Source organism: Oryzias melastigma, linkage group LG19 (genome assembly GCF_002922805.2).
Source record: "Oryzias melastigma strain HK-1 linkage group LG19, ASM292280v2, whole genome shotgun sequence".
NCBI classification, from domain to species: Eukaryota; Metazoa; Chordata; class Actinopteri; order Beloniformes; family Adrianichthyidae; genus Oryzias; species Oryzias melastigma.
The window spans coordinates 7,624,024-7,638,776 of NC_050530.1; the positions used below are offsets into that span (position 1 = coordinate 7,624,024).

The 14,753-nt window shown below is 34.0% G+C and overlaps 1 long non-coding RNA gene across 5 annotated transcripts in view; it reads right to left on the reverse strand.

Annotated features, from left to right (window-relative positions):
• The window catches only part of LOC112154408, a 67,883-nt gene that overhangs the window by 48,978 nt on the left and 4,152 nt on the right, over positions 1–14,753 (reverse strand). For 4 of the 5 annotated variants that reach the window (XR_002920636.1, XR_002920637.2, XR_002920639.2 and 1 more), the window contains exon 2: positions 886–943. The exons of the other annotated variant lie outside the window; for it this stretch is intronic. This is a non-coding gene — a long non-coding RNA (uncharacterized LOC112154408). The remainder of the gene's footprint in view (positions 1–885; positions 944–14,753) is intronic. 5 annotated transcript variants of the gene reach the window in all.

Sequence of the window (14,753 nt, forward strand, 5' to 3'; positions counted from 1 at the left end):
AAAAAAAAATAGTAAAACTTCAAAATAGCCTAAACAAAAAAAAGCCTAAATTTGCCAAATAGCTAGCATGTAGCTGAAAAAAACTGCTAAACTAAATAGGCTAAAATGGTTTAAAAAAAACTAAATTAGCCAAATAGCTAGCATGTAGCTGAAAGAAACTGCTAAACTAAATAGGCTAAAATGGTTTTAAAAAAAATAAATTAGCCAAATATCTAGCATGTAGCTGAAAAAAAAAATCGCTAAACTAAATAGCCTAAAAAGGTTTTAAAAAAAAGCCTAAATTAGCCAGATAGCTAGCATGTAACTGAAAAAATAGCTAAACGAAATAGCCTAAAAAACTGAAAAAAATCCTAAAGTAGCCAAAATTGAAACCATGTAACTAAAAAAACAATAGCTAAACTTTTAAGCTAAACTAAATAGCCTAAAAATCCTAAGAATCCTAAATTAGCCAAAACAGCTAGCATATAGCAGAAATATTAGCTAAACTCAAAAACAGCCTAAATTAGAAAAAGTCAAAAATAGCCTAAAGAACTAATAAAAAAGCCTAAATTAGCCAAAATAGCTAGCTGAAATACTGTACTAGCTTTACTCCAAAATAGCCCTAAAAAATCTTCGTAAATTCCAAAATAGTCCAACAAGCCAGCATAATGCCAATTTTCAAGACTTTAAAACCACAACTTTTTAACATAACTATGAATTATGTATAAACAGGTAGGAACATTATTCCAGAATAAATCAACTTAAACCTTAAATAACTTTAAATATTCTACTCTCCATAAAAGTATGTTTTGTCAAAATTATGCAAGTTCAAGAAATCAGTGCAAGGTAACATCGGTCCATTGATAACAATACAATAAAATGATCTGGAGGGCCGGATATAATTACCTGGAGGGCCGGATCCGGCCCCCGGGCCTTGACTTTAACACGTGTGACAGACAGCAGGCTAGAATGAAAGTGGGCAGATTAAAAAAAAGGAGGGTTAACTGAAAGAGAAGCATATATTGACTGTGCTTCGGTGAGTCCTTTATGTTCCTCATTTTCCACTCTTTTTGCTCCCTTTTGACACTTTTATTTCCCTTTGACAGGCTCTTGCCGCCTTTCATGACCATGTGCCTGAAGGCTGTGGTTAGACTCAGTGATGGCTCTCTAAGAGGTCTGGGGGTTCTTTGTCTTGTCTGTATAATGCGTTCCTTATATATATAAAAAAGTATTACTGGTAAATAATTTACACTTTCAGCCACACAAACCCTTTTACCATCAGTATTGACACACATACAAACCCACACTTAACCGACAAGCCAGTCACAAATAGTTTTCCAGTTAAGGGGGGGGACACTTTTGCAATTTTCCAAGGCAATTATGCATGCAACAGCCTACTGGCACAAAACGCAACACAAGCTTTATATATATATATATTTTTTTTTTTTTTAGCCATTTTACTTAAAGTAATTTGCATCAGACTGTGTCATGCCTTGACTTGAGGCAAAATGTGCCGAAAACTTGTGAAAGTAATTCAAGAGCAGGTGTTTATTTGTGGGCTTTCATGTAAAAAAAGGAGAATTCAAGGTACATTTGCATCACATTAAACGCACAGCTCATTTGCATACACAGCCAATTGGACTTTTGAGACATATGGTGCAACAGTAAATAGAACCAATATGCACAAACCAATGAGTCAAATGGGACTTTGCATTCATGCATCGTCAATACAAATAAAAAAACGAATTGCAGCTTTTTTTTATATGATTCATAAAATACTCTCCCTTTCAGTGAGACTAAAACAAACATTTTTTTCATGAACCGATGTTTGCTTATTTGGATCTGATGAGTAATTTAATTCTTTTACGAATTCTACATCTCATCTCAGTGGATTAAGGATCGAAGTAAAAAAAGATGAATAAACTCCAGTTGATTGCTTTTAGACGTGCTACCTCAATGGATTCGACTTGGATGAGAGTCTACTCAAGCAAAAAGGTAACCTTGATCAATTATTTCTTTTGTGGTGTGAAACTTTTGAAAGTTTGTTTATTAACACATCAAATCTATAAAAGTGTGGAATGGATGCCAAGCTGTAGGCTGTATCCATGACAAAGTTGCTAAATCCTTCCCACTGCCATCATTTTATCTGTTTTATTGTTTTTTGTAATTGTATGCTGTTTTTTTTGTACTCTAAGGGAGAGGCTGGATGGCTCAGCTGGTTGGGTCTAGGGCTGGCACACTGATAATTTTGAAAGTGGAGATACACTTACTCTTCTTTGAAGTTGTAGCTGTCCGTAAGACCCTTAATTGGTCCAGAAGGACCAACTGTACCCATACGGGTCAACCTCTCCCATACAGGCTCATGTGATTTAGGCTTTATCAATAAAAGTCTTGCATACCTGAGAAATCAGTTAGGAATAATGTTGATTGCATAAATGGTTGAATAGCTATGGTAGCTTGAAGAGCGTTTTAATTAAAGCTGAAATTCAAGCTGAAATATTGGTGTTAAAGGGTAACCAAACAGGGAAGTTGAAGGCTGACTCCACCCACAGTCAAAATTTGAAAATCCAGTCAGAGGGGTGGGGCTGGGGAGCAGGACTGTTATCATTACTGGAGCTGCAGATCATGATGTGGGACTTAAATAGTTTAACCAATCGCAAAATTCAAATGTGATATCTTGTTTGAACCTGTAGGGGGCAGCACACAGCCAGTTTTTGACTATATTTTCAAGAATTAAACAAGTTTATTTTAATTTGTCAAAAAATTGGCAACAGACAGCACTTTTAAAGCCCCAAAATTGATTTAGGGTTTGGTTACCCTTTAAACTAAAAAAAATTAAAGTGCCTGAAACTGTCTTTAATTCTTTTATAAACTTAATCGTTTTCAGTTTTAAAGTTTCAAAACTCAAAATTTCAGTTTCAACCCTTTTTTCGGTTTAGAATCTGAAAGTTTCAGGTTTGAAACTTTTGGCTCCTTTCTGGCACATGGAGGCGGGGCTTACATGACGGACCAATCAATTGATGAGGGTGGTAACCTCAGCCCTGGTGCATTCAATGACCCTGGGAGCTTTGAAAATGGTCAAAAAATGTCAGAAAAAAATTAAAGCTGAAAATAATTAAGTTTATATTTTATATATATATTATATTATTATAGGCAAACAAATAAGTTCAGTGAAGCAGTTTTAGGTTCACTTTTATGATTCATTTTATAACCCCCAGAAAGGAGTTTATACTGTAGTTTGGTTCAACCTCTACAGAAACACATTAGACAAATTACTATTCAAATGTTGGGTCTTGCAAAACTTCTTTGAAACTTCTTGCATCAATCCAAATCATGAAAATCCTTTTCTTCATTATTTTAATTCATGCCAAAAGGTGTTAGATGTTGGAGTTTGGGGGCCTTCTCCATCCAACTGAATAATCCTGCAGAATCAATGCCAACACTGAAGATGCACACAAATCCAAACAAATGAATAAAGCTCAGCCGGGCTGTTTAACACGCCATTTGCATGCAACGCAAAGGTCAGCGCATGCCAAAGCAAACAGACCCCCCTAGACACAATTACTATTCCCCTGTCTTCTGAGGGAAACTTTTAATACAAACAGACAAGGTCTTGAACCTTCTGCTGTTTCTCAATTTCTCTCAGAATCAGACGTGTTCATAGACACAAATAACCCTAGAAGACCTCGCCGTCTGTTTTATTGCCGTTGGTGTAAACAAACTATAGCTTTACGATATAAACTCTGACCAATTTCTCTTGATTTTTAACATTGGAGTAAAATATGAAGTTGGATTATACCCCGAGTGTCAAAATACGCTTAAAGAAACAAGTTTTATCAAAACGTATTCCAATTTCCCCCAGTCTATTTTTTGTAATCACTTATGTGATCTGAAGCTTTAAAAAAGTAAGTTGCACTTTGTAGCTTGAATAAACAAGAAACTAGCCATTAGCGTTTAGGAGATATGATGAATCACCTTTAAATGGGATTTTTTTTATTAAAGATAAAGACATCTCAGTCCACAAAAGTCTTTAGTTCTAGCCATAGACTTCTCTGGTTCCCAATAGGAAGCACCTGCTGGTTCCAGAAAACTAAAATCCCATAGAATACTTTTGAGAAATGGACATTTATCACTCATTCATTATACCTTCTTAAATATCAATCAATTCTCACTCAGGTACCCTCTTTATTTTTTTTCTCATATTTGTATTTATTGTAGGTTATTTATGTTGTAAATTGGCCAATCAGATGCCCCAATACAATCATGTGGTATCCACTGGCCCCCACCTTGAACCTTCAAATCGTTTGACAGATTTTCCAAAAGCTCACTCCTGTAAGAGAGAGTGGTTGCCATAGAAATGATGATTCAGATCACTTACTATTGTCTGGTTCCAAGATGGCGAAATCCATATCGAGGAAAAATGGTGACTGAATTGACATAATTTCATTGGAAGCAGAGGTTAGGCATTTTCTATGAGAGACGTCACACTGACTGTGACCAGTTTTTTTTATAAAGTCAATGTTTTTAGCAGAACCTCAAAATTTTTCCTTATAATCCATCAATAAACTCTGTTTATTGGAGAATAAATTTATCCTAATGGGTAATAAAGACCATTTGTAACCAAACAGCATTTATGTTACACTAAAAAAATAACTCCTGAATATAAAGAGTCATTGTAGAACCCTTTAGCCTTGTTTCCACTGAGTGGTATTTTGAGTGTTTTCATTGTAAATGGACCCATTAAACAGTTCTGACCCGTACCTCTTGAGGGTCCCCAACCGTGGTGGGTCCATAGAAAAATAGGACTGGACGGTTTGGGGCGGAGCCACTGTAGCCACCAGATGATTGGCTGAAAGTGATGACGACACTAGAAAGCACCAATATAGCACTAATCTAGCAATTTCATTTACTTTTTTACGGTGGTATTCTTCTTAGCCGCCTGCAATCTTCTTTCAAACAAGATTAAATTCCTGTTTTGCACGATGTACAAAAAGTAAAGCAGGAGAAATACGTGCTGGTGGATGAACTCTATTGTTGTTGCTTTTCTAGTCGTCGCACTACAATGACACGCTAGCGGTCAACATAACGCCGTGAAGACAAACCGCTCAGGTGAAGTGAGGCTTAACTGTCACTTTTCAGTTCTGGACACCATGGCAGAACTCTAACTTACTTCTATCAAATGTGGAGAATTAAACAATAGAAAACAGTTCATCCTCTGTAAAGAATTTATAATGCCACATTACAAAATAGAAACAAAATAAATGGAAATAAAGCTATAATCCATGATTTTAAATGTTTAACAAGAGGGAATCACTCTACAAATGTTAGATATATTTGTGAAAAGAAGTTAAAAAACACATTGTTAAGTAATAGTTTGTTTTTTAAGAAAGTCTGAAACATTTCTTATACTATTGCTTAATCTTTGAAAGAATCTGAAGTTGTTTTTTTAAGTACAAAAGCAGATTATCTTTGGAAAAATGATCATAAAAGGCAACAGCAAATTTCTACAATGTGTTCATTATTAAAGCTATTGATTTACCTTTATTTAACCAGGGAAGTCCTGTTGAGATTAAAAATCTCTTTTTCAAATGAGCCCAGGGTTAAGTTATAAGTGTTAAAGCTTTTTAACCTTCAGCTTTTTCAAACATTGTCACAAAATCATCTATTAATAAAGTTTGCTTAAGAATTTGTCATTTGTTCCAGTTGTCAATTGCTTTTTTATTTCAAATGTAGGAAATTTGTAACTAAATTTTTATTTGTTTTAAAACCAAATGTCATTAAATTATCGGGTGACAAATTATTTGTTTTATTTTTGCTTTATTAAAATTTTTAATATTTTTATTAGTCGTAATTTCTTGTTTTAAATAAATATTTTCAATGTAATATAATAATAATTATTAAGTCAAAAATGTGATTTATTTGCTATCTTTCATATTCTCATATTCTATTATTTTGAGGTCATTTGGTGAAGTTTTATTGCTGTTAAGAATGCAAAAACTGTATTTTTCCTCTAGAACTTGAATCTCCAAACCCAAGCAGCTGCTGATCTGTATCCGTCACCTTGTCATCTTTATTTTCCTGGATTTTGATGTGCTTGAACCCTCGGTCACAGTGATGGGATTGATGTTTTCTGCATTAATTAGAATTGATTCAAACACACACAAAAAAAGGAATCTGTAATGAAAATAAATTACTGGATAAATATAACCGGAACCCCGAGGCTGTTTGTGGTTGAGTGGTAAAAGCTGACTGACGTTCTTTATGTTTAAAGGAATCTTAGGGCTTTAAAATCCAGAGTGTCAGTTTGACTTAAACCATGGTCCTATCTACTCCTGCAGTTTGAAGTATTCCTAACCACCATTACAGCTAAACCATGAACTAAATTTAATTAGTACAAATATTTAAAAAATGTCAAGATTTCTGTTTTACTCTTGTTTAAACAGCTTTTAATCATTATCTCATATATTTTTCTTTTGCTCATGTATTTCCTATACAATTTGTTTTCTCTCAGTTTGTTGTATTTTTGCATTTGGGTACAATAACATTTGACTTCCTGTCCACATTAGTCCTGAAGCATCTCATTTTTAATCCATAACTATTGTCATATTCTTAAATATAAATAACAAAAGTCCAACTGTTTACTTGCATGAGTTTTATTTGACGTCCTCAACTGGAAACATCTCTCACATTGTTCGCAGTTTCTTGATTTATGGCAACATGTATTTTTGTATTATTAAGAAGTTTGTGGAGTAGTGGAGAGTATTTCCTGTTTTTAAGTGTTAAATGTGAACATTCTGGTCCAGATGTTTTTGTTCTTGTGTTGTTTTGTTTTTTTCTTGTTGGTGGAGACTGAAATAATATTGGAAGTAAAGACTGGAAGTCTAGGAAAAAAAATTCATTAAGTCCCTTTTTTTGTTGGGATTTGATGTCTTGCTCGGCCACAATGTCATGAATTTAAATTCAATGAAAATACCTTAAAGTCAAGCTATTCACGGTAATTGTTAGGTTAAAAATAATTGTGATTAAAGTTGATGTATTAGAATAATTGATTAAAGGTCAAGATTTATCAGTCACACAAAATAATTAATTGCATCACTGCACTACTAATTATGTATATATAGACGCAGAAAAAAAATTCTCAAAGTTTAATAAAAATGTAATTATTTTTTGTTTATTGTACAGTGGTCCCTTATTTACTGCAGATGTTACATTCCAGAAATAACATGTGATAAATGAAATCAGGTGGTCATATTGATGTTTCAATGCTGTAAAAGCGCCAACTACACAATCTTTCAGACAAATGTTAACATGTTCACACTTTTCTCTTTAATTTAATCTCAAGTTCAAACATTAAAAAAATAGGTCAGGTACTATAACATGAAAACAAATATCTGATACCGATCAGAGATTCCTGTAAATTTGGCAAGATGGAGGAATTCTTTACAGTAGACACGGCAAGAAGGAAATTGATTGACAATTGCTTACAGCCAATCAGGACGCAGAACACAATTTGCAGAGAAAAAACAAAGTCAAAATTTTCACAAAGAAAAATCAGTGAAAGAGTGAAAGGTTAACCACATTATGGCGAAGGACCACAGTACTACCAGTAGTTTGTTGACTTGGTTATGTTTAAGCTGTTTTGGAGATTGTTTGTTTCTTGCAAATGTTTAATAAAATGTATTTCTACCTTTTGGTTCAGGATTAAGCTCCCTCATCTTGCTTCCTGACTTCCTTCTTGGGCTAAAAGTTGACTAATGTTGAATTTTGCTGAGCAAGTTAAACAGCTCAACAGGTTATTGTTACTTAAATTATTTAACCAGAAGTCAAAGAAAAGCTTCGGGATAACTCAGATAAATCAGACTTAAAATTTTTCAACACTTTCTAAGAAAAACAACAAATAAATAAAGACATAATCATTATTGTTGGTGGGTACATGTTATTATAGACTCTGTTGAATATGGAGGAAATATTGTTTTCTTTATAGGAAGGTCTTCATTGATCCCCAGGAGAACTGTGAGAACAATGAAAAGAATCTACAAACCTGCAGTAATTAAAAACTTTTTCCGTTTTAGCCCTTTTATGTGTGTTAAGTACAACAAATAAAAACCCTGAAGTTAGTGAAAAGCTTGTCATCCCGCTGATGGCATATCTGTAACATTAATCATCATAATTACTCTGAATATGGGAGTGATCAGTCTGAGGAAAATTACCATCTGTCATAAAGAGTTCTTTATTTTCTCCACTCTTAGACTCAGTCTGCTATAATGTGGAGCTGCAGTAAATGAATGGAGCCGCACAAAAGGGAAAACACCAGAGCGGGGATCACAAAGCTACCATAGACTAGAAAATAAAGATAAAAGAAAATGAGAACAAATGTATTAAACTAGATAAAAAGCAAAGTATATTTTCCAACCTAAAAGAAATCATCTTTATGCTAAAATCTTATTATTTCTTGTCAATTAAAACTAGATTTTGATGTTTTTTATAGAATTTGTCAGAGAAGTTAAACTAGTTTCTTAAAAAACAAATCAAAACGATGCCAAACACTTATTAAATCTACCTGATCGTCAGACTACAGGAAACGTGTTAAAAGTTTTGATAAAATAGTAAATACATATTTGGAGACCAAATAATTTTACTAATTTTTTTTTATTTAAATGGTTTTGAGAACATTAAATCCTAGTGATCCCTCTTGTAGCTTTGCCACAGTGTTAAATATTTTTAATTACATTAAATATTAAAAAAAAATGTTCATTTTTGTTGTATTATAATGCCATAAAATCAGACTCTTTGATATATGCTGGAGTTAGAAATTAGGCAGGAAATCACAGCTATTTTTGAAACAACAAAATATCTATTTCTGTATCAAAAATAAACTGAAATGTGTCAAAAAATAAATAAATAAAAATTAATGACAGAAAACCAGATGTCTTAAAACTGGGAAAAGCATTTAAACATAAAATATTTAAAAAATCCAGTAAAAGAAACATAAAATTAAAAGAGCAATTATAAGAAATCGGATGTGACTAAATAAAAGAAAGTAACAAAAATACTAACAGGAAGTCATCCAAAATGATGATTCCAAATATAAAGATGGTAACTTACTGTCAGAATAAATCGGAGAAGGTCAACTTTATTAAATTAACTTAAAGAACAATAAAATCCTGGCTAAGAAAGAGAAGAAAAAGTGTGAAAAGCAGAAAAAAAGCAAACACTTTAATAGACTTACAATAATTATTTAAATGTAGACCACTGATGGACTAAAAAAAAAACATCTGACAAAAACCAAGAAAATACAAAAAAGTAACACAAAAAGACATAATGTTCACACATACAAGATTACATTGAAATGCAAACTACAAAAAAGTCTAAACTGCATGAATAATTAATGATTTTGTCAACAATAAAAACATTTTTAAGAGTAATATGAACACTTTAGATAATCTCCAATGCAAATATTTTGTATGTAGGGTGCAGTTCTAATTTTTAGACTTAAAAAAAGTCTAAAAAAAACATTTTTAAGGTGAAACAGTCCTTAAATAAACATCCAAAATATAAATGACTATTTTAACCCTTTAATACTGCAGTTCTAGTATTAATATTCTTTCATTTGCTGTATTTTTGTAATTGTTAACATGATCAACGTTATTCCAGTGGATTCTGAAGGAAAAAAGCGGCGCAATTTAAAGGGTTAAAGACGCAAATTGTGTCTTTTTATTAAGGGCGCTTTATATTTTATTGTATTACAGAAGAGGGAAAAAAAGTATTGAAACGTTAAAAATCAAGAAGATAAAAAGTCGCTTTAATTATGAAATACTTTCTTGTTGTAGAATAAGAATCAATAATGTATTTTACAGTATCTAGAAACAGATATCCAAACAGAATAGCAAACTCAAGTACACATGGAGCACTGGAAGATACAGTTTAACATGGTTGCTCAATTAATTAACTAAAAATATAGATAAGTGCTGCAGCAAACTCCAGATTGTCTTATCATTCTTTGTCAAAAATCTACTTTTTGCCTCCAATCATGGTGACAGCCAAGTCCTTCAGTCATTTCTTTTTCCAAAACCATCAGAACCCCAAAACCCTTTGCCACATTTTTAATATTGATTTGAATCAATCTGTTGCTTTACGGATTTCTTTCTTTTTTTTTTTAGCTCCAGGTTTGTTCTGTCGACTTCATTTCTGTCCGGCTATAAGGTAATTTAAATTAGTTTCACATCACCTGGGGGTTAAACGCTAAATGGTCATTCAGCTCACCAGAGAAATGGGGCCATTTCATGCTCAGCAACGGGCATGTGAGGAGAAAATTACACAGGTATAGTGGGGAGAGAGTAAGTGGAGTAAGAAATTGTAAAAAAAATCAAAATAATAGAAAAACCCTAAAAAATGTTTGTGTCAAAGGTGTCGATTCCAGTTTACAGTAAATATCTACTTGAGCCTCAGATCTAGGACAACAGTTTGGGTCCGTCCTGGTCGTAGAACAGTGGACCAGCTCTACACCCTCTCTAGGATGCTGGAGGGTTTGTAGGAGTTTACTCATCCATTCATGGGTTTTGTGGATTTGGAGAAGGCGTTTCACCGCATCCCCGTGGTGTCATGTAGAGGGGGCTCTGGGAGCCTTACAGAGGACTGTTCGGTCTTTCTAGGACTAGAGTAGCAGCTTGGTTTGATTAGCCGACCCCAATCGAGGTTTGTGTTGGACTTTGGCAGGACTGCCCTTTATCATAGTCTTTATGGACAGAATTTCTAGTCAGGGGCCGGAGGGGATTTGGTTTGGGGACCACAGGATTTCATCTCTACTCTTTGCAGATGATGTTGTTCTGTTGGCTTAATCAATCCAGGAGCTCAAACATGTATTGGGGTGAGTTGTGGCAGAGTGTGAAGCAACTCGGTTGCGGGTCAGAACCACTAAGTCTGAGGTCATGGTTCTTGAAAGGTAGTTCGTCCTCTCAGGGTGGGTGGAGTGCTCCTGCCCCATGTGGAGAAGTATAAGTATAAGCCCCCAAAATATTAGGTAAATGTTCTCTATTTCTGTGGCATTTTTACATTGAAAGCTACAGATATGCCCTTCTGATGCTTCACAACAGATTTCAACTGTAAAATATGACTTTTATAATGCCCCAAAAAGCATTTTTTCCCTTTCTCCCTTTACAGAATAAAAAAATGAATTTCTTGACATTGTGACACATTACTGCTGACGCTCCACATTGATCCATCCTTCAGATCGCCCTGTGATTCATGAATGTGTATCCTCCTCTTGTCCTTATCTCATTATGTCTTGAATCACCTTAGACAACACGGACTAAGTTGTGCGCCCACGTGCGCACGCCCACATCTCAGCCTTCCTCTGTGCTTTGGTGTGTCTGTAATTACCAATGTGATCATTAGTGCTGCATTGGAATGAAAGCCAGTTGTCAGAAGGAGCGGCTGACCTCAGCTTGAACTCGTTAAGTACAGACACACACCTACACATGTGCTGCACACGATGACACATACTGACACATTCTCTTTCCTTAAGCCTGTTTTCTCAAGAGGAAAGCTTAAAAAAGACGCTGTTAGTTTAGTTAAAATACTTCTTTGAATGATTGACGTGCTCTTTTTAGCTGAGATCTGGATGTACTAAGGAGATAAATGAATATAGACAGCAATTAGAGAACTTAAATATGTTTCTAAATCAAATATATGGCAAAAACAAAACAAACTAGAAGCAACAATCATAAATTTACATCTTGATCTTTGTGCTGTCGTGCAAATTAAATTTGAAAAGTTAGAAGGAAAATTGTCTTCGTCTGATGTTTTGACATACAAGTCTGTAGATTTACTGACAAATTTGACGACTGTGGGAAGAAGCTTCTTTTAACTTTGAACTGATTGTTCCAACCAGAAAACCAGCTAAAGGAAATATCAATGAGATTCCTCCCAGTAGAGCTTCCCGTGTTATTTTCATTCATTTATTGGAAATACTATTTGCAATTTGTCCCAAAAACAGAGTATTATAGAAACCCTTTTAACTTGTAACAGTGCTAGTTTGCTTGATATGTTGCTAATTTGCATTGAAGGCTAATGCTACGTTTACACCGGGCTCAGAAACGTGCATTTTCTAATGAAAAATCTATGTACTTGTGCATATATGTGCATATTGGGTTTCCATGTTTACAATTCTTGTGTTCATGCATCACTACCCAAGTTTTTGAGTCAAATTCTGGCACTAAATTAAGTTATACGAGTTAAACATTGACCAATCGGGAACTCAGATTTTGTAGTTTATGCAACAAAACAAGAAGTGCCAATTGGTTGAAAATCGATTGTGAAGGAGACATTATTATGATTATATATCGGAGTAGAGCTGTGAAAGAAAAAATCTGGTGCAAGATTTTCATTGATTCAATATTTACACCAAACCTCTTCATTTGTGGGGGCATTTGAAGCTTCAGTGTTGTCCGAAATCTTTTTTTTTAGAAAAAGGGATAGAGACCAGAGGTTGATATCTCTCCGCTGTTAGAGTTATCCACGTCGCACTGCCATTAGAACAACAAAACTGATTATTTTTTAAAATAAATTGCAGATTATAGAAATTTTTAAAGACAAAAAAAATGCAAAAGTAGTTTCAGATTCTACATAAAACAGATTTTTTTAATTTTATGATTTTCTGACTTCCCTTAGTAAACCATCTCAGCCATTAGTCAACTATCTAACTAATCAGACAACTAGTTATGTTCAAGGAAATGAAATAATGAAACTCAGATTTTATGGATTCAGGCCATTTTTTTTCCAAATACTGCAAACAAAATATGCTAATTTGGCAATTTGTCATTTTAGAAATTGTAACCAAACTACACTAAAATAACACATCTATGTTATTAACAGCCATTTCCTGTTGAGAAATAGATCGAGTGACCCCTCCCCCCTGGCATCCCAAACAGGAAGTACCGGGTGGCTCCAAGAAGCCAAAATCCCATAGACTTTTATTGAGAAATAAACAGATATTACTCAGTCATTATATTATTTTTAACATGTTTTTGCTCATCTTAATATTTTCATATTTTTTTGTAGCGCTTCAAAAGGCAGGAATGTAGACTTCCAACAAGCTGACTTCTGATTAGTGGGAGTGGTTGCCATAGAAACACAGAGCAACTCATGGCAATCACTGCTTACTGATGTCATCTGAGTCCATGGCTTAGACGGCGTCCGTAGTACAATAAGAATGTTGAGTGAATTGACTTTCGTTGGAGCCGAAAGTAAACTATTTTCTATGGGTGATGTCACAATCACTCAGTCCAGTTCTCATATACAGTCAATGTTTACAGCAGTTTAAAAACATTTTGTACTTTAGTAAGAAAAATCTACAGTTTTTCTATTTCTGAAAAGCAAAAACTACAACAAAAAAGTTAAAATCGTTATTCAGAATGCAGCCCATCTAGAGAAATGGTAAAAAGGGGAGCACTAAAATATTTTACACCTTCATGTTTGCTATTCTGGGCTGGATCCGTTTAGAATAGTGGATTATCTGGCCCTGGTTTGAAGTGAGAACAGCATCTTGCGGCAAATCAGAGAAGACAGAGGAGAGGATGTTTTGTGGCAATTTGCATGTGTAATTTTCCATTTTAATGTAAGTATTTGTTTGTTCATGCGTGTTTCTTGTTGGAAAATCTCTGTGTATCAGAGCGTCTGCCCTAAACGATGTGTTTCACCCGACAGTGTGTGTTTAATCATCGCACAGCCCGAAGCTGTAAATCCATAAATTATTGCAGGAAAAAAAAGAAAACAACCTCTAAACTAGAACAAGTTGACTTGAAATAAATCTGGATATGAAATGTCATTATATATATAAAAAAGATGAAACTGTAAAAGGATTTTATAACATAGTTCTAAAGTTCAGTTGCTGTTAAAGATGGGATTTATGACTGAAGAGAGGTGGATCATGTGAATTTCTTATGATTAAAAATTAATTACTTTATTAATAAGACAAACTGGATGGGATTGATTAGGCACAATTTGGTTATAGAACAAATATTGGAAGATCCGGCTTTACCATAGATCGGGGTCGGCAACCTTTAACAGTAAAAGAGCCATTTGGGCTCATTTTCTACTGAACAAAACCTAGAAGGAGTCTACTTTAGCCTTTAAGAATTTTAGATTTGCATTCATGACCTTTTTTAAACATAATAAATATGAATTGTGTCTGTTTTTTGGCATTAACGAAAGCAAAAATATAAAAAGAACCTATAGCATCTCTAGAATAGAATAGAATAACTTTATTGTCATTGTACATTATACGACAAAATTGAGTGCAATCCTCATCCGGTGTGAAAAATAAATAAATAAAATAAAATACTCTCCTCTTTTTTAAAAAAATAAATAAAATAATGTCTTAAAATTTGATTTTTTTTTTAAATAAAAAATGATCTGTGCCAAACAGGTTCTTCTCAGTGCAGCCCTTGACAGCTAGTAACCAATGTTATGCAGCATAAGACAGTATAAAAAAAGAAAATTCAAATCTAAAAGTACAGTTGGAGGTAGAACCTTCAGCCATCAAGCCCCTGTTCTATGGAATAAGCTCCCAGCTCATGTCAGAGAGGCCAGCACAGTTTCTACCTTCAAAACTAGCCTTAAAACATTCCTCTTTGGACAGGCGTTCTGCCAGGCTAGCTAGTAATCAGAGAATATTCCCTCTCATGTGGTCCTTGTGAGGCTAGATTAATAAATTAATATTGATGCGTTTAAATATAAATTTAGATTTTTTATCATTGTTATTCAGGTCAGCTCTG